Genomic DNA, 19495 nt, shown 5'->3' with positions numbered 1-19495 from the left:
TTTGAAAAATAAATAAATATACGGTTCAAATGTGTCAACGATCCATCACTATGGATCGTTTATGTTTTATAACGATTATCGTACAAAGACGATAAGGGAATGCCATCAAGATGTTTTTTTTTTATGACGAAATCTAATATCTGTGCGACCATGAACAATAAAACTCCCGATAGCTCGGATAGAATGGTAAGGAAACCTTTTGTAGGTACCTACTTAATATAAACTAAACATTTTGATTGATTCGCCATTAACTTTGTGGAATGACATGTTGATTAATTTTTTAAAAAATAAACACTTGTAATAAACCACTTAACGAGTTTTATTTTAATACACGACTAGTTTCGAAAACGCACAGATGTTTTCATCTACAGGTGAAAATTAAAACTAACGAGCAAAAAACATTTAGGGGCACATATAGAGGTTGATAGGCTAGTAAATATAGGAATTACATATTTATATATATTTTGTCCGCCTCCGTAGTGTAATGGTCAGCATGCTCGCCTACCCTTCTGGAGGTCCCGGGTTCGACTCCCAGGGGGGTTTAATAAATATAAGTGATTTTTTCACTCTAAAATTTATTCAATATTACACTGGACTGGTACCTGAAGTGGAGGGCTGATCACCTTTCCTTCATGTGTAATCGATCGAGATACCACTGCGTTTATATGAAGCAGTGCCCTATGCACCATTGGGGTGCGGTAAGGGATTTATTATTATTATATTATTAAATATAGGAAAGGGGGGGGGGGGGGTTAATTGGATTTTTAATGATTTTTTGTAAAAAAATCTTGTTCCTAGTATTACATAATGAAATAAACGCTAGTATTTATACTTCTCAGTTGACTTCAAACGTGAATAATGGAAAAAATATGGCATGAAATCTATAAAAGGTAACGCCAGTGGATACATATTATGCACTTGTATGATTTCGAAAAAGAAAACTTGTTGCTTATTACGATCTGTTTAAGTAGGCAGCCCAGATTCAACCGCAAATGTTAACATTGCGGTAGTTTAAAATGCGGAAAAAATATATTTTCCATTTATTATAATAAGGTTTCTGACCAAAAAACGCGGGCAACCATGGTAAAAATTTACACATACCCACATACATTGTACATACTCAAACACTAATTGCCCGAAATATGTACATGCTGTAATTATCCAACGTAGAGTTTTATGGTTTGTAGATTTTATAAATCTGTATACAAAAATCTATGTGAGTTATTATTTTCGAAAATATAAAGTTTTTTTAGTTTTTTGTTATTATTTTAAGAAAATGTAATGCCATAAATACATATTTTTTGCATAAATTGACTCTCAACTGCATTTCATGAAAATTGCAAGAAAAAAACGCAACAACAAAAAATACAGAATATTTCTTAGTAAAATAAATCGTTCAAACGCAATTAGCAAAACGATTTTTTTTTTCATACAGTATTAAGTATTGATGAAATGAAGATTTATTAGATTTAAGTTTTGGACCCATCATGACGTATGGAATCGAAAGTAGAGCAGACATCGCTGCCACAAAAAACACGCTTAGAGTGTCAGAAATGAAGACTCTGAGAAGCATAACAGGCAAGAGTCTTCGAGATAGATTGAGAAATGCCAAGATCAGGGAAATATGCGAAATCGAAGATGTCGATAGGTGGGGAAGGCAACGAAGAAGACAATGGTATGCGCATGTGAGGAGAATGGAACCATCCAGACTCCCCCACATCGCATTGTACGGCCAACCCCATGGTAGACGACTCCCAGGCAGACCACTAAAGAGATGGGCCGATAGCTGGGAATCGACGTCGCAGGAGGCTAATCCCTCTTAAAAACAGGCCGTAAGGCCTACAATAAGAAGAAGAAGAAGGAGAAGTTTTGTACTGACATTTCTTGATGGAACTGCATTTTTTATAATAAAATAAAAACTTTATAGATTTTTTCCACAGGCTATGGATTTATTTTTCTTCATTCATTTCTTACGTACAGGGCTTTTTATGTTTTTGTTTATTTGTTTGTTTGTTTTTTTTTTTTTATTCAAATATTAATTTGTTAACTGTAAATATACATTTAAATACATCAACTGTATACATTTATTTGAAAATTCTTAAACAAAGTTAACAATTTTTTGAGAGACCCACTAAGCCACCTTGTATGTCTTGTCGGTGGAGTTCGTCTACCAAAAATTGTTTTTTTTTACAACAGTTTTTATTTCAAATCTCCTTGTTCATTCTGGTGGCTCTATATATGTAATCATTATCAAGAGAAAATAAAAAAATTGTTTTATGCAACATTTAGAATAATTTTACCATGTTGGTTTTACGAGTGACGATTTTAAATTAAGATATTCTCTGTGCAGATGCGAAAATAATAATAAAAAAATTTAAGAAAGGAAAACACATTCCATTTTCAATAAATAAATCGAGTCATTTCACTATCCGATTTCTCGGCCAAGCGAGCCTCGGGGCATGTTCTTCATACATTTAATTTACTATTTGCATTACACACACGCTGCGCGATGAGATCATAATTTTTGATTGATATACAAACAATCTGGAATCAAGGTGAAAGGTGAGTCAGAGAAACAGCAAGATGAGAAGATGAACCGTTGTACGGAGGAAATAAACATAAATAAGTAAATAACTTTGTGGATATGCGGTAGGTGGTACGCACGGATCTTTCCAATCAAGTTTGCTTAAATTATTTATTTAAAAAATATATCTAAGTAGGTACCTTCTTCTTCTAAACGTTTAACTCACTTTGCTAACTTTTTTAATTTTCGTTTTCGATATTTTGTTTTCTTTTAAAATCAAATATTTGTACTTTATACTGATACTTTTAATCTTATTTTATTTCTGATAATATTATTGTATTCTTCCCAGTGCCCTTTATTATAACCTAAAATAAAATGTATACCCACACACAGGCCATGCCTTTGCGGGATTTTTTTGTACTTGTTATTATAATATAAAAAAATAAATAAAGAAAAAAAGTTTCACCCTGGTAGTGCCAGAAATAATGCGTATTTAAGGCCCAATACGATTAATCTGTTTTTATTTTATTTTCCAAAAAAAAATGTTTATATTTTTTTATTTACTATTTACAAAAATACTTCAATTTCATACTATTTTTGTGAGCCTAAGCGGCTCATTATTAGGAATAGGTATCAAATTGTGGTAGAGTGGGTTCAAATCGAGAAACTCGGACTTCGCGATACTAACCACGGAACCGCAACCCGACACATCGTAACTTAATTTACTTTAAATATTGGTATTTGACGTGATTGATTTTTTTTCTAAAGCCCCAATATATGTACAATAAATCGCAACATAATTTTCTTTAAACCTAGGTAACATTAACGTAACTGTTTTTTTTTTAAACACCGTTTTTGTATTGAAAAAATATATATTTTTCTTTGAAATAAATACATGATTTTGAAAATAAAAGAGTTATTGAAATATTTTTTCAATAAACATTCATAAAAAGTCAAATTCCAATATTTTTTTAAAATAGTGCGTTGAGACTCGACCGGCTTTTAGCGCTGCCGATCGCATACTGATTGCGAGCTCCCACTTAATAAGACACAGGCTTGTATGTAATTATAAATTGTTTTGATGTATTTTTCATTATTTAGAAATGATTGATAACATTTCGTGTATTTGTTCCTGACAATTTTTTTAAAAGAATATTTCATTTCCATACTTTTTTCGCAGTCATTGTAAGACAATTACAATTCTCAAAGCCTTTCGATAAAAAATGTAATAAAAATAACATATCATAAAAAGTGATTAAGATAATCCTTTCCCCGATATAAGACTTTCATCTACCTAAAATAATTTATTGATATATAATATTTGCATGGCTTAGTGCCTACGTGTTAAAATTAAGCGGATTTAAAAATGCCATCTTTTTGACGGTTGGATTTTAATAGATTAGTCCACGAGTGTTATTTTTATAATGTTTTATTGTGATTAATCAGAAATATGTTTGGTTTTTACAGTCTTGCTGCTTTGTCTTTAGTTCCGTTTTATATTTTTTATTACCAAAAAAAATCCTTTACCCTACACTGTTTTTGGAAATTACATTCATAAATGGTGACGATCGTATCACGAAGTTCCTTAATAGAAAAGTCGTCATTTTGCAATGTTTGCACCCTAACCTTTATATAAGAGCAAAGTAGCATTTTGTATTGTTGTGGTCGGTGACATCAGACGGGGAGCGCCTTTATAATACAAATAACAACAGTCAACCTGAATAATACGTTTTTGTGATACCAGAAATAAATAAACTAATTCTTGTGATTACATCGTGATAATTAACAGTAAAAAATGTAACAAAGTGCACAGTTATACGATGGGTATGGATGTGAAAAGCCATAAAAATCGTAATATGATTTGTTTGCATTAATACTGCATTAGTTACAAATAGCGTGCTATATTAGTAGCAAAAAAAATATTTCTAGGTATTTTGCCAGTTGACCCAAATGAATTATTCTTAATTTACGATAGCAAACAACTCAAATTGTTTTGACTTTAATGAAGTTGTAAATCATAAGTTAGTAAATTTAATTAATTTAAATTAAATTATTCGTTTTGTTGCGAATCAGAAAAAAAGACCCCGTCAAGTATGCTCATAAATACATTTCAATATAACATCACGACATTGATAATTAATTGGCATATTTTTTGTTAAAATTCAACAAAAATTACAAACTGTCGTGTTATTAATTCAAGGATTCATAAACGTATATATTTCTTCATAATCCTTAAATACAATACATATTCATAATGAAAAGCTCTCTCAATTAAAAACATATTTGTTTTTATACGGAAATAACAAACTTCCTTAATTTATACTTTTATATATTTTTTGCATTTTTTGAATATGCATTCTCATTAACAAAAAATGTGTTATTAATCATTTCCTTTACATTTTGGTAAACGTCCGTGATGTACAATTGCCGAGTGTAACATGACAAAGTAAACAATTTACCAACCTGCCTTTACGTTCAGAATGAGCAGTGCAAAAAAATGCTACTTCATTCCATTCAACGTTTTTTTCTCATTTCGCATTTATTACTTTCATCTTCTCTACTTGACGAAATTTAGAAATGAAGCATATCCGTGAAAGCGATACATGGAAAGTTAAGCTTTGTAACAAAGATGTTTAGAGTTTTCTCTCGAACAAGACTTCGGACACAGATCATCGGTCAACTACTGTTAAAGAACTACCATATTCGTTTTAAATTAAAAACCACCAAAAGTATTAATAAAGATTTTTTAAATTTTAAGTAAGTAAATTGTATGTTCTATACTATACCTTTTTGCTAAATATAATTCTGGATTTTTAGATTTGTTTTATAACCATTCTTAAGTTACATATTTTTAAATTATAAAGGTATTTGACACTATTTTTCAAATTGCGGTTTTTTACTGTTTTTAAAAAGGTTCATCAGATTATTTTTTTATATCAATCAACACAACAATTTTTCTCTGCAAAACTTTAGTAAAAGTTTTTTTATTAAATTTTAGGAGTAAGGAATTAATTTTCTCCTGCGTAAGGATTTCCGATATCCAAAATAGAGATTTAAGCCCATAAAATTGTTCTTTACTCTTCCCAGATCTTTACTCTTCCGAGGTAACAAGTGCACTTTTTATACGATTGTTCGACGTTTCTTCTACAGGTTCATAGTACTATAAGAATCCAATATCTTTGAGTCTTAAGGCAAAATGTTTTAATCTGTATATAATTAGTGTCTCTATATTTAGATTCTGTTACGAGTATATTGACATGTTCAAACAATAAACATATATCTGCAGTAATCGCAAAAATGATTTATTGATACCTTTATCATCATTATTAGACTAACCCTGTGCTGATCGCACATCAAAATGTCATGTGATTAGTCACGCGATTAAATATGTAAACCAAATTGATTTTAAAACAATAAAATTGCTGATTATTCGTTTTGGGTTTTTCTACGTTCTTGTACCGTGTATTGTCCATAATTATTTTCTGTGTTCTTTATCATTTCTTACTAATGCCGACGTTTGGGCCACATTGCAGCATCCATTATCAGGGTTCATGTATCATCAACAAATCTAGCCGATATTTCAGACCTGATGAACATCAGTTCCGATAAGCAACGGTGGAATGCGGTCCGAAACATTATCGAGAAAATAATTTTAGTATCTGGAAAGTTCTCGATGTCTTCTTAGAATGCAAGCGTATGCTTTGACATATACTACCTGTTCTTTATCGTTTCTATGTAGTTGAATATCATCAACAACAAAAATGTTTACCTTAATTATGCATTCAAACGTAAAATCCAATGAATCAATATGTTTTGTACGTCGAAAAATGATGTAAGAAAAAAAACATTGACGTAAAAGATCGCACGGATTACATACAAGATTCTAATCCCCGAACTTTGTGTCCTTCTTGACTCATCAGTATATAAAATATACTTAGTTTGTTAACGTAGCATTGCTGGAAATATTTTTTTTATGGCAGTGTTTTACAGATGTAATCCACATAACCACTTCAGGGTTAAGCATCCATTGTGATATCACATAAAAAATGAGAACAAATAACTGCAATGTAAACGTCGACCAGACACAACAAAATCACATCTTTTATTACATCGAGGCCCAGAATTCCTTAAGTCGCAACTTAATTTTCTCTAAATCCAGGTAACATTTTACGTAATCGATTTTTTTCTTAAAACACCGTATTTGCATTGAAAAAATAAGTTTCTTCGTAATAATTTACGGTTTTGAAAAGAAAAGACGTATTAAAAATAAAGAAGTAAAAAAACATTATAAAAATATTTTTTCTATAAAAGTATATTCTAAAAAACCAAAAAATATCCAATACACAATCTTTACAAAAATAGACACGTGACCTCTCCGGTGGAATGAATTCTGTGTTGGCGAATATCCCCTTAAAGGAGAAAAAAACAATACACGTATGGTGTGATTGTTTGAAATTACAAAATACCTACTGCATAACCCAACGGGTTTTTACAACAAAAACAAGATTATAAGTAATTGAAAAGATTACAGATATAATATTTTGGCTTGCATAGATCCGGTTTGGGTCGTGACGCCGGAAACCGGCGAAAATATGAGGTCGCCGGTATATGGTATACAATACATATATTTAGAATCACTTAGCCCTTAACTAACGTTGTGGGTCCCAAAAATGACAATGAATCATTTCTATAATCCTTCTTGTTCCATCCTCCTTGTCACTAATTTCCTCCCATAAATATGCGGAGAGGCAGGAGACATGAGTTTTGCGAATCCAAACCATTTTCAATTGCAAAGACAAAACTGGTATTTTTAAACGGAGAAGTTTTATTACTAATGTTTTTTTTAAACTACAGATACCATTCAAATTAGAGATCATAAAAAATACACCGTTTTAATTACAACTAGTATTCATGAACTCGCTTCACAAATTGATCCACAAACTGGGATGAAAACACTTCTTTTCTGCCAAATTTTTTTCGTAAATTTCTTAGAGTTTGGGTACTCGCTACTTTGGAAGTAAGTTTTTAATATTTCCGAATTTTGTTCAAGCGTAAAGTGTCCTATTTCGTTAATGTCAAACGTAAAACTAATTGTTTGTCAATTTGTATGACATTATACCTTTCGAACTCAAAATAACAGGTAGTTAAAAATTGATATGATAGATGGCCCATCCTTTAATATATTGAAAAAAAGCGTGTTTGGCTAGATGAGTTGAGTTGAGAAGATTATAATAATAATAATAAATTAGGATAACTTATATAGCGCCATTTTCGTAAAAAATACCTCAAGGGCGCTTCACTGTGAATGAATTGGGGAAAATATTATGGTGGAAATGATTGTATTTTTTTAGACAAGATTATTTTTCATTCATTCATTGAAAAAACAACAGCGAAAATTTAATTTCAATTTTAATTGATGACAAATTGTATTCAGGAATTCGATTATAATGGCATGTGTCGATCGTATTTCTTGTCGACGTTTCGGTCAACATTACACATACGGCAAAACAACTCAGAAATACAGTATCGGGCTACTTTTGTACATCACAAAGAAATATTTTTTTGCAAATTTATTAGCCTATTGACGTTTCACCATGAAATAGGGCGTACCTGTCAAGTTACCATGCAAATTCAACTCAGCCAAATGCAAATTCAGCCACGAATTTACATATGCTCATATTGTCATCAGCTCTTATGTCAAATATATGATTTTAAAATGAGCCAAGGTGTTAGGAACGGTCAACGGTTGATGTCAGTCATATTTCGATACTGATCCAAGGTTCCGTATTCACCTAGAGGATTTCGTTCGAACTTGTGCAGAAAATCTCCCATTAAGTATTAAAATATTGGATAAAACATTCACATCACTGTCGTATGTTCCCTATGAAAGAAATTATGATTATGTTATTATTTCATTTATTTAAATTTGACTTGGTAAATGCCACTATTTCTCGAAATGTGTTGTGACAAGTATTTTGATGCATTCCGAAACAATATCGAATACCTTGCTTTGTCTTAGGCTTAAGCTTAGTCTAAATTTACATTAAAATTTAGATAAGGTTTACATTACAATTTAGATAAGATTCACAAACGGTGTTTGATAATATTGCAAAATGCATCGAAACAGGTGTCACAATAGACTTAAGAAAAAGTGGTATTTACCAAGTATAATTTGAATAAAATATTAATATTATTGATACCTGTAATGAGATATCACATTCGCGCGAATAAAACGTATCGTGTAATAAAAAAAACGTGATATTCTCTTATCTAATAAGTACTAAGATAATTTACATTTGATGACAGATTACAGAGTCGATATATATATAATTAATGCTATATTTTTCATCCATACCAAAGTAATCAGCCTTGTACAAAATAAAATTAGAGGAACATAAGTATAAATGCCAAACTCATCTCGCGAAACTTTTTTTTCAATGTAAAGACGAGAGAAAGGGTATTCGTGCCTGTTAATATACATTTTTTATTCGGTGTATGTCTTCAGATACTATATCACTATGTCCCTCTACCGAGGAATCATAGGTATTCATCGGGTACATAACCTTTAGAGAAGTAAAATGCAATTATTATTCATGGAACCGGTTTAAGAAGAAAAAAAAACATTAATCCAATAACATGCGATACAAAAACGCAATCAGCCATTATCAGAATCAGGTACACTACCTACCTATAAAATCAATGAAATAATAATCTATGACGCGAGCGATTTGGCTGAGGCTCAATTATAGACATTTTTCTAAATATAAATGAAGAGTACGAAGAAAGATTATAAAATAATTGAATAGATACATAATTGAAATACATTATTTTAAAATATGCGCATGAATAGAGATTAGTTCCACCAGAAGTAAAGTAAAAACAATTTATTATGGTTTACGGAATGTTCAATATTAAAATAAACTTCCAGAGGCACATCTACGAGGGGCGTTTAATATGTTATCCATGAAGGAGTGCATCGCACTCAGTATTTAAAAAAATACTGAGCTTCGCGAGAATCAGATTATTCCCAGAAGATTTTTTATAATGGTTTAAATAAATTGTAAAGAAGTTCAGGGAAGAGCGAGTTCGGGTCGAGTGGTGAGGATAGCAGCGGACAGCAGCATAAGCGGGTATCAGACCCCCAGGAAGACCACCTAAACGATGGAGAGATAGCTGGTCTTCCACCTTCCAGGAGCGGACCGGAGAATGACAGGACATAGTCCAAAAGAAAGAAGACGAAGAAGAAGTAAAGAAGTAAAAAGTGCATTGAAATGAAGGGTGATTACATCGAGAAATATTTATTATATTATAAATCTTTTCAATCACACCCATATCGAGGATATATTACACAACGTCCCTCGTATATGTGCCTCTGGAATTTTGATTTAATTTTGAACATTCCGTTTAGCATAATAATTCGTTTTTACATTACTTTTGGTGGAGCCAAGCTGTATTCATGCGCATATTTTAAAATAACGTATTTTAATTATGTAAATATTTAATTATTTCTAAATCTTTCATCATAATCTTCAAAGGTGTTTTATTTAAATACAATTAATGTGTATTTTCAAATATTTTTTATGTGTCGGGTTGTGGTCCTGTGGTTAGTGTCGCGGACACTTGAGTTAGAGTTATCTATTTCTAATAATGAGCAGCTTATGCTCACAGAAATTGTATGAAATTAGAGTCTTTTTGTAAATAATAAAAATATATCTCTCTTTATTTTAAATAACTATTCTGATCACAATAACTGGGTTCACAATAAATGAAAGAGAACACCTTTTTTCCATTTTTGGGTACTAACTATTGTACCCATTCGTTACATTTAGATGACATGGATGTTATTTTCATAGGTATATTTTATCCATGGGAGATCTGCCATGCACACCAAGTGCGCATAGTGCCTATTACATAACATCGTCGAACAAAACAGCAACAATTTATATCAAAAATTCTATCGATGATGTTGGTCAAAAAGTCTTTTAATGAAAAATACGAATGGAGCCTATTTAAAAAAAAATCGGTGCCTTATTTTCCTATTCTAATAGCCTTTATAGTAAATCCGGCCCTGGTAGAATGAAAATATATATTCCATTAAAATCACAAATATCATATATGAGAATTACGTATGTATATTATAAAATAAACTTTATTACATTACTGGCAAAATACGCATTACCTTCGCGAAGCTTCGGTTTAAATAACCGTTTACGTCATATTGTAATATGTTCCCAAAGTATTTTGGTGTAGTGCACGAGATGTAAATGTACAGTTAAACCTGTTTATGCCTCCTTATGCTAATAAATTGGGGGAGAAAACTGCTCCGTTTCAGAAGATAAAACTTATTTAAACATTTTTTAAAGGCCGCAAATGTCCGCAATATCCTTCTGAATACAACTATAAATGATTTCAATTTATTTTCATGCATGTTATCGTAGAACATAATTGTATTGAGTGTAAAAACACGAATAAAGCCACAATTGGACGAATGAAGAGAATAATACATATTATTGTCACGGTAGAATTGAGAAGAGTGTAATAACAATAGTACGACAGTAAATGACGGCTTTTTGTTGTAGTATTTATAATTTGACGGTGTTAAAATCAACAGAATTACATATACTTATACAAGATTTTTTTTAAATATACGTGTAGCATAATTAATTCAAGTAAGGTTCAAATGTTTGGCACATGTTATGCATCAAAGCAGATAGATAATCTGATTGACAAAACGCACTGTCAAATATCTGTGGTGACACGAAGAGGGCACAAGTCTGTGGAATACCATATGCCACACGTGTGCCCCTCTTCTCTTTCACTACAGATATATTAAAGTAACAATTAAAATAACTAACTGTTAAAAAGCTCCTTAAAATAAGTATTGAAAATAAATTACGCGAATGTATTCGTTAAAGGTGACCAGAAAATAAATAGTGGTAAAACAGTTTCAGAATGACCATGCAGGCGCTAATCGTTATAACATATGCTGTATTAAAACTTTTAAAGGACTTGTATCATATATGGAATGATTGAATCGAAGGTCGAAATAAGTTCATTCCATTAAATAAAAAAGTCAGGGTCAAACAGCTTGGATAGCATTGAACAATAAGCCAGACTAAACATATGCAGCAGACAGTGTGTGCAATAAGCTTTACCATTCTAAGATGAATGTATTAATCGGCAAACCAAAAGCGGCAACTGATGAAAAATTAAAAAATAAAAATTATCAAAATATACCAGCGTCAACTACATAATCAGACTGATAACTCGTGTTTTCCCACGGCCTTGAGATATTCTGGCTAATTTTCATAAAAAAACACACGCAATCAATAAGTAAATCGATACAGCGTCTAGTGCGGTTTGTTTGATGAAGACAATGCCAAAAAATAAGGTCGAGAAATTGAAAATTTATTTAATTTGTCATGGACGAGTTTTGTAAATTAGAAACCTTTAAAAAATATATTCTTTTAAAACATTAATTAATAATATGTTTTTCAAAATACATCACCATTGTTGTCTATGTTTCCATTGAACAAAGTCCCGCCCATAAACTTCTAATTATTACCCTACCTAACTCTACATGCTTAGATATACTTACCTGAATATTTTTTTGCTCGTTAGTTTTTCTTATCATACATAGATGAAAACATCTGAAGTTTTCGAAACTAGTCGCGTGTAATGAAATAAAACTCAATAAGTAAGTGGTATAATTATAATACAATTGTTTAATATTTATAATAATCAACACGTTATTTCACAAAGTGCCAAATCAATCAATAATATGAAAAAATTACATATTATACGGTTGATACATCCAAAAACAAACGTTTTCACATTTCGCAATAATTAAACTTCCTGAATTTCTATACGTATTCTTCCACAACCTTCCAAAGGGTTTATCAGCAAACTGATTTTTTTTAAAAAAGTGAACTAAATGAACCGACGTAAACTAAATGCTTCAAATTAATCAGACTAAATACTGGCGTTTTCCCACAGCCTTGAGACTAATTAGGAGTAAAATAGTGCCAAATGTACGAGGTATAATAACATAATACACAAGAAGCGTACAAAAACCGAGTTGAACCGAGTTTAATGGAGCTATCCTTTCACATGTCATCGGCTCACCTTGACTCGTTCGGTAGAATGCATTGTTAGAAACACGATTTCTGCGAGGTTTTTGTACAATAGATGGCAAGTTACGTGCTCAAGTATTCCACGCTATTTCATTCGCTTCACTTGCCACGTAATAGGCGACATTTTACGAACGTTTTTTTTTGCAGAGGATTCATCCAGAGGATTACGAAATAAGACCACCATCCGATTGGTACAACGCCTTTGAATATTATACACGCAAAGCTTTTTTTCGCTAAACCGTGACCACCGAATCATTTCCATTTGTCGGAGAGTCGAAGAAATAATATATTCATATAAAATTTTCTACAGGTCATGGAGTACTTGAGTTTCTAAAATAAATTGATGGAGATCAATTTATTTTAGCATCTCGAATCTATTATTGATATTAATCCAACACATGGCGTCTACACACTGTAATTGGGATTTTTGATTGAATACACAATTCAAAATAAATCTGCTATAGGTACTAAGCGCTACGGTGTAATTTGACGTTTTTAGACGTTTTTTCTAATGAATTCGAAGTCTGCTCAGTGAGATCGGACAATTAATCATTTATAGACATATCTGTTATATCAAAATGTACTAAGTAGGTTTCAAGATTCAGTAGGTATCAAACTCCTTAATACTTAAAATATATATGTTTTTTTTTCATTAAATTTTACATTTCAATTACAATTGTTTTTATTTAATTTCATAAATATCAACAAAAAAAATATTTCACAATATTTTGTCTTCATTGAGATTTCCCGTGAAAAGGATACATTTTAAAATCATAACGTGGCTGATTGACACAACCGTTGTTATTATTAATAATATTTGGTTTATATGACAGGCGTACGCCTATGACAGGCGTACGCCCTGGAAATGCCCAGACTTCCATATTATTATTTATCATTTTTTGACATCTCATCAAAGATGAAGAAGAATATGGAAGTCTGGGCATTTACGGGGCTGACGACCGTCATCGGCTGGTTTAAGTGATCACTTTACACACGTGTAACATTCACCAATTCTACCCATTATTGACAACCACTTCTTCATCTTTGATGAGATGTCAAAAAATAATATGAAAATAACTCCTGTAATTGGAGATAATCCAGATTTTGTGAACAAGTATTTGGAAACACTCAAAATGTTATTATTTATCTATTTTGAGATGTCAAAAATGTTTAAAATAACTCCTTAGCGGAGATAATCCAAATTTGTGAACAAGTATTTGGACACTCAAGAGTAGGATACAGGAAGTGAGAATAGTCTTATATTTTATTTTTCAGAAAGTATGACGATTTCAACTAAATAAGGGTAGGTACAGGAAGTGAGAACAGTCTAATATTTTGTTATTCAGAAAATATGATAATTTTAACTAAATGAGGGTAAGATAAGGGAGGTGAGAACAGCCTGATATTTTGTTTTTCAGAAACTCTGATGATTTTAACTGAACGATGGTACAATACCGGAGGTAAGAACAGCCGAATATTTTGTTTTGTATAAAATTTTCGTTACAAGTTCAAATGTTAAAAGCAATTGTGAATATGTGAGTAACTTTGTTTACAGTTAGATATAAGTTATGATAATGAAAGCAGATTCCCTTATCGAATATAAATAATATCGATGTTTTACTCTGAATGGAAAGTCCGCATTCGAGAAGGTAGACGGTGTTTAGTGTGTGATTCGTATGAGAACCAAATTTAGCACATTCCATTCTAGTCTTCGCGGAGCGCGAGCGTGGTTCCGGGCTGCGGGCTTACTTTACTAAACTCAAGGGCCTATTCAGAATCATATCCATGAATATTTTTATAAGATTTTAACCCCACCCATTCACCACAGATAATCACAAAGACGATTCCCGTCTTCTGTCACAGCTGATTTTAAATGAAAGACTTTTTCACAACATTTTTTGGGCGTGTCCGAATCCTTGTTCACAACTCTGGGTTTCTCCACTTGAAAAAATCATAAGTACATAAAAATAACTCATAAGTGGATTTGTGAACAAGGATTTGGACATACCCAAGAAATGTTTTGAAAACAACTTTCATTTAAAATTCAAGTTCTTGTTCACAAATCGGGGTTTCTCCTCTTAAGTCATTTTTGTTTGAGTTTTTTTAAAGTGTAGGAACACAGATTTTTTAACAAAGATTTGGACACACCGTTAAAATGTTGAGAATGAAATAATCTGGTCAAATGATAAGCTAAATAAAAAATTTAAATCATGTTTTCCTAGTATTTAAATCAATCCGGTTAGGATCGTACATAAATTAAATTTAAATAAAAGGGTCTTTGCTAAATAAAAGCTTTTTCAAACCGACTACCAATCAACCCGTGATTAAAGATAGGATATCAGATTGTGGTACATGAGATGACAGAAAACCACCGGCAATAAAAACATCACATTACCACGACCCCAACCACAACGAAAATCATTGCTTTTTACTTATAAATCTAGTATTTAAATAAAATATTTAAATCAGATGAGAGTGAATAAAGCCGGGAGGATTCGCTTCATCTCTTTTTAAATATCGCTCACTCCTTTCAAGAACGTCACAAATCAAAAAACGTTTTTAAAGTATAAAAATATAATACAATGTATTAAAAATAAATATCAAGCCACTTATTGAACCTTTTACTGTGCAACTGATCTTTTTAGGTAAAACCTGATAGTTTTTTCTCCATTTGAAAAATATTTAATATATTTAAAAAAAAAATAAACAATACCTTTTCTTCAAAATGCAAAAACAACACTTTCTGCCCTGTAGCGGGTAAATATTAAGTTAAAAATATGCCGCTTTTGCTGGGATAAAGTACATTTTATGGGCATTCCGAAACCATGCACAACTGAAAATTGACGATTTTTGATTTATGACGTTCTTGAAAGGAGTGAGCGATATGTATTTCATCACAATTTTGAGAACGGAAACCTTTGAGAATTACACCATCAGTTTCCTAGACTTGTCTGTTTTATTACGGCCCAACTTGGAGTTACGAGCATCTCCCATTATGCCGTTAACACAGAATCATGCGCGATGGAATAAATAAATATTATTAAAAATATTCGGGGTCCACAAAACCCATTTAGGAAATGGGATACTAAAATCGTGTAACCGTGGAAGCAAAAATTTGCAGGTAATAATATCGTGTACTATCTTAATATTAAAATAATACTTTAAAAATAATTCTAGAGGAATCACTAACAAATCATTTCGCCGCTTCCCCGCAGGGGTAGGTAGAGAGAATATAATGCCACACCAATCTGTCTTTGTACACAATCCTAGCCTCTTCCAAGTTTCTACATCTTCTCATACATACACGCCGATTATTTCGAGTCTTGACCTGAACACTTTCAAGTATTTGAAATACTTGATCATGCCAAGTTTTCTTTGATCTTCCCCTCTTTCTATTACCAACCACATTAGCCTCATAAATTTTTTCGACTATCCTTTCTTCACACATTTGATTCACATGCCCAAACTATCTCAACGCACCTTTCTTAAATTTTATCGATAATGCTAGCTCAGCCTTGTATTCTTTCCTTATTTCACCATTCAAACAACTATCATACAACGTTTTAGAGTTTATGAGTTTCGGATTAAAGCTTGATTAAAATCATGATTTATTGTAACTTTTATTATATTCATACTTTATTTGCTCTAAATTAAACCTGCGAGTAGATTCAATAATATATGTAAAATAAACTCTAGCAGCCTCAGAATAACACAGTTGTGTTGTTTTAAATATGATTCTGTAAATATTATGATAAAGTTATCTCTGTGATGTACATTAACAGGATAGAACTCTAAAACAGCACCATAGACATGATCTGAACGCCATCTATCATAATTCATGCATCTCCTATATATCTCCTAAGTCACATATTGAATCCATCATTTTTTATTTTAATCTTAGCACCATAATTATTTCAACATGTTTTATATTCAAAGGCAGTATCTTCACTTTTTTTGATAAAATCTTTGAAGTACCCATATAATTTAAATACCAATAAATTACAGGCAAACTCAGAGAAAGTGTGGTAAATTCTGACCACGCATTTAAGAACATGCTGTAGTTAAGAAGATATTGAAATATTATTAAAAAGTCTCAATAAATATAATTGATGACCATATTACCACCAACATTTTCATAAACATCAACCTTAACATTTTCCAAAGCCTACCTACCAAAATCTTTATAGATACCCACTTAAATCTTGCAACTTATATTATGCATCGCTCACTCCTTTCGACAATGTCATATATCAAAAATCGTCAATTTTCAGTTGTTCATGATTTCGGAATACCCAGAAAATGTACTATATCCCAGCAAAAGCGGTATATTTTTAACTTAATATTTACCCGCTACAGAGAAGAAAGTGTTGTTTTTGCATTTTGAAGAAAAGGTATCGTTTAATTATTTTTTAAATATACTACTTATTTTTTTAAATGGAGAAAAAACATTCAGGTTTTACCTAAAAATATCTGTTGCACAGTAAAAAGTTTAAAAAAAGGCTTGATATTTATTTTTAATACATTTTATTATATTTTTAATCTTAAAAACCGATCTCCTGAAAAATCAAGTTTTATATATGACGTTGTTGAAAGGAGTGAGCGATATGATAATACCCTTTTTAACTCATAGGACAAATAGCTACCTTTTTTTCAAATAAACTATGAATCTATGCCACAATATATTTTTGTTTATATCATGTGAAATTAAAACGTAAACAAATCATGTCAATTTGTGTTGCTTGCTATATTTATGAAGGTAAGTACCTAGATAGGTATGAAAGTGTAAACCTATTTTGCAAAACAGTGTAGTACGTTATCTAGAAGGCAGTGTTTATATAGGGTAGAATGGATCTCGTTCAGGGGTTGGGAACCTGTAGCATTAAGCCTGCATTTGGTGTCTTGTCAACTCTGATGCGGCTTTTTGAATTGTACCATTTAAATATCTTCATAATAAAAAAATAACAGCTTAAAAAAATCAGTTTGATAAGTAGTCGATGGAATGTAAAGTATAAATACTTATGTATATATATGGCATTTATAATTTCTATGACAAAAAAGATTGTTCAAATTTTAATTTTTTTTATTGAATTTTGATTTATATTACGAATTAAAAATATTTGATTTAAAGGGGGTGTCAAGTTTTTCTTAAGGTTGAATCAGGTAAATGATGTTCAAGCATTATCTCCCCACTAATTTCTAACAGACATCAAAAGGTACAAGCCTAGATCGTTCACACTAGTCTGTTTTTTTGGTTGGTTGGAAGATATTGCTTTATAGCAATAAGCCTGCCAATGTACACACTTATTGTACAAAAGTTCAAATAAATAAAATAAATGAAATTGGCCTTTCGACAAGAAAAGGTTCCCTACCCCTAGTTTGATTCGATCCTCTCGGGAATAGGGGAATAACCGAAAAAATAGGGTAGTTCTATACGATAGAGCTTAAAGAAATTTAATTAACAACTGCAAATTATTGCATACAAATAGAAAATATTATTGCATTTATTTCAATGATACTTTGGAAACAAATCAACTTTGTTGGTATTTTTCTCCTTCATACAAGTCTGGTGAAGTTTCCAAGGCAATAAATCCTAATAAGGATATTCGAGTGTGATACGAGTTTGTTTGGGTATTGAAGAAAAATATCAGGTTTTTATCTCACAGAACAATACATTAATCGATATTGATAATATCTTTTAAACAATGAATAAGATCTGACTGTTGACTAATAAAATTAGATACATACGTTTATTATTACGTATAATTTAATTATAAGCTTATTGAGACATGTCCCAAATTGATTTTACTCGTGTGTATGCGAATCGAATAATATGTTCGTTGTACCATTTGAACGAGAATGTTATATTCTAAAGAAAAATATAAACAGCGTGTTAATTTATTGCTATTTCTATTATGAAACATTGTTTACTTACTCTTGTGCAAATGCGTAATTAGAGTCAGAATTCGCGGCACTGAGATACACAAAATCATACAGATTTTTCCACATTAATAATTACTTTGGTCCCGTCACTTAAATTACACAAAAATAATATTTTCACGCAGAATCCATGCGGCACCAAATAGTCAAGTCTCTTTTGTAATGTTTACATTTGGAAATAAATTGACAGCGTAAATGGTATCGGTTTTTAATCCAGCTTCAAAAGGTATTATTCGAAGAGAGCCAAAGAACACAAAACTATGAATAGATTTAGTAATATATCAGCAGCCGGCGAGGTAAACATCGAAGACAAAACATGAGGAACATGAGCTACACGCGACTGACAGCGAACGGTCCGGCCGCGTTTTCCGTCGAGGAACGGGTGAATGTTATTTGACCTAAAAATTCAAACAGAACGATTAAGCCGGAATTACTGCCATCTCTCGCTGTGCATTGAAACTTTTGTCCAAGCGTTAGTACCGTTATTTTGGTGTGAATCTATGATAAATATAAATTTTGATAAAATATATTCTCCGGTATTTATTATTGGAAGCATAGGGGAATCACGGTAAGATTTTTAGATAAATAACCAACTGCCTATTTATTGCCTTTGCGAAGGTTGGTGTCGAAGTCAGATGTGGCCTAGAGAGTCCATGGATAACAAAAGTAAACCTTTCGGGCCAACAAATTAATCATTTTGGTTTAACAGAAGCAAGTTCTTCGGATCAAGAAGAGGGTAAGGTTTCAGGCAAATAAGTTTCACCCTTTGGGCTAACGAAATCCCTTCGAACCAATTATGATCTGCCCTTCGGGCCTCTCACACTTAACACTTTACCTATCATATAGTATCATATATATTTAACATATTCTCGTCGTTTAAGACGATCCTTAATAGATAGAT

The 19495-nt window shown here is 31.5% G+C and overlaps 1 protein-coding gene across 1 annotated transcript in view; it reads right to left on the bottom strand.

Moving 5' to 3' along the window:
• Window positions 1-18978, bottom strand: part of LOC148302930 (uncharacterized) — an 89502-nt gene extending 70524 nt beyond the window's left edge. The window contains exon 1 of the mRNA XM_088270808.1: window positions 18590-18978. The gene's annotated coding sequence lies outside the window, so the exon portion shown is untranslated. The remainder of the gene's footprint in view (window positions 1-18589) is intronic.
• Window positions 18979-19495: the final 517 nt, after the last annotated feature.

The sequence above is a fragment of the Brachycentrus maculatus genome, unplaced genomic scaffold (genome assembly GCF_059751285.1).
Source record: "Brachycentrus maculatus isolate JH-2025_06_01 unplaced genomic scaffold, ASM5975128v1 h1tg000396l, whole genome shotgun sequence".
NCBI classification, from domain to species: domain Eukaryota; kingdom Metazoa; phylum Arthropoda; class Insecta; order Trichoptera; family Brachycentridae; genus Brachycentrus; species Brachycentrus maculatus.
This window is presented reverse-complemented; position numbering and strand designations above follow the sequence as displayed.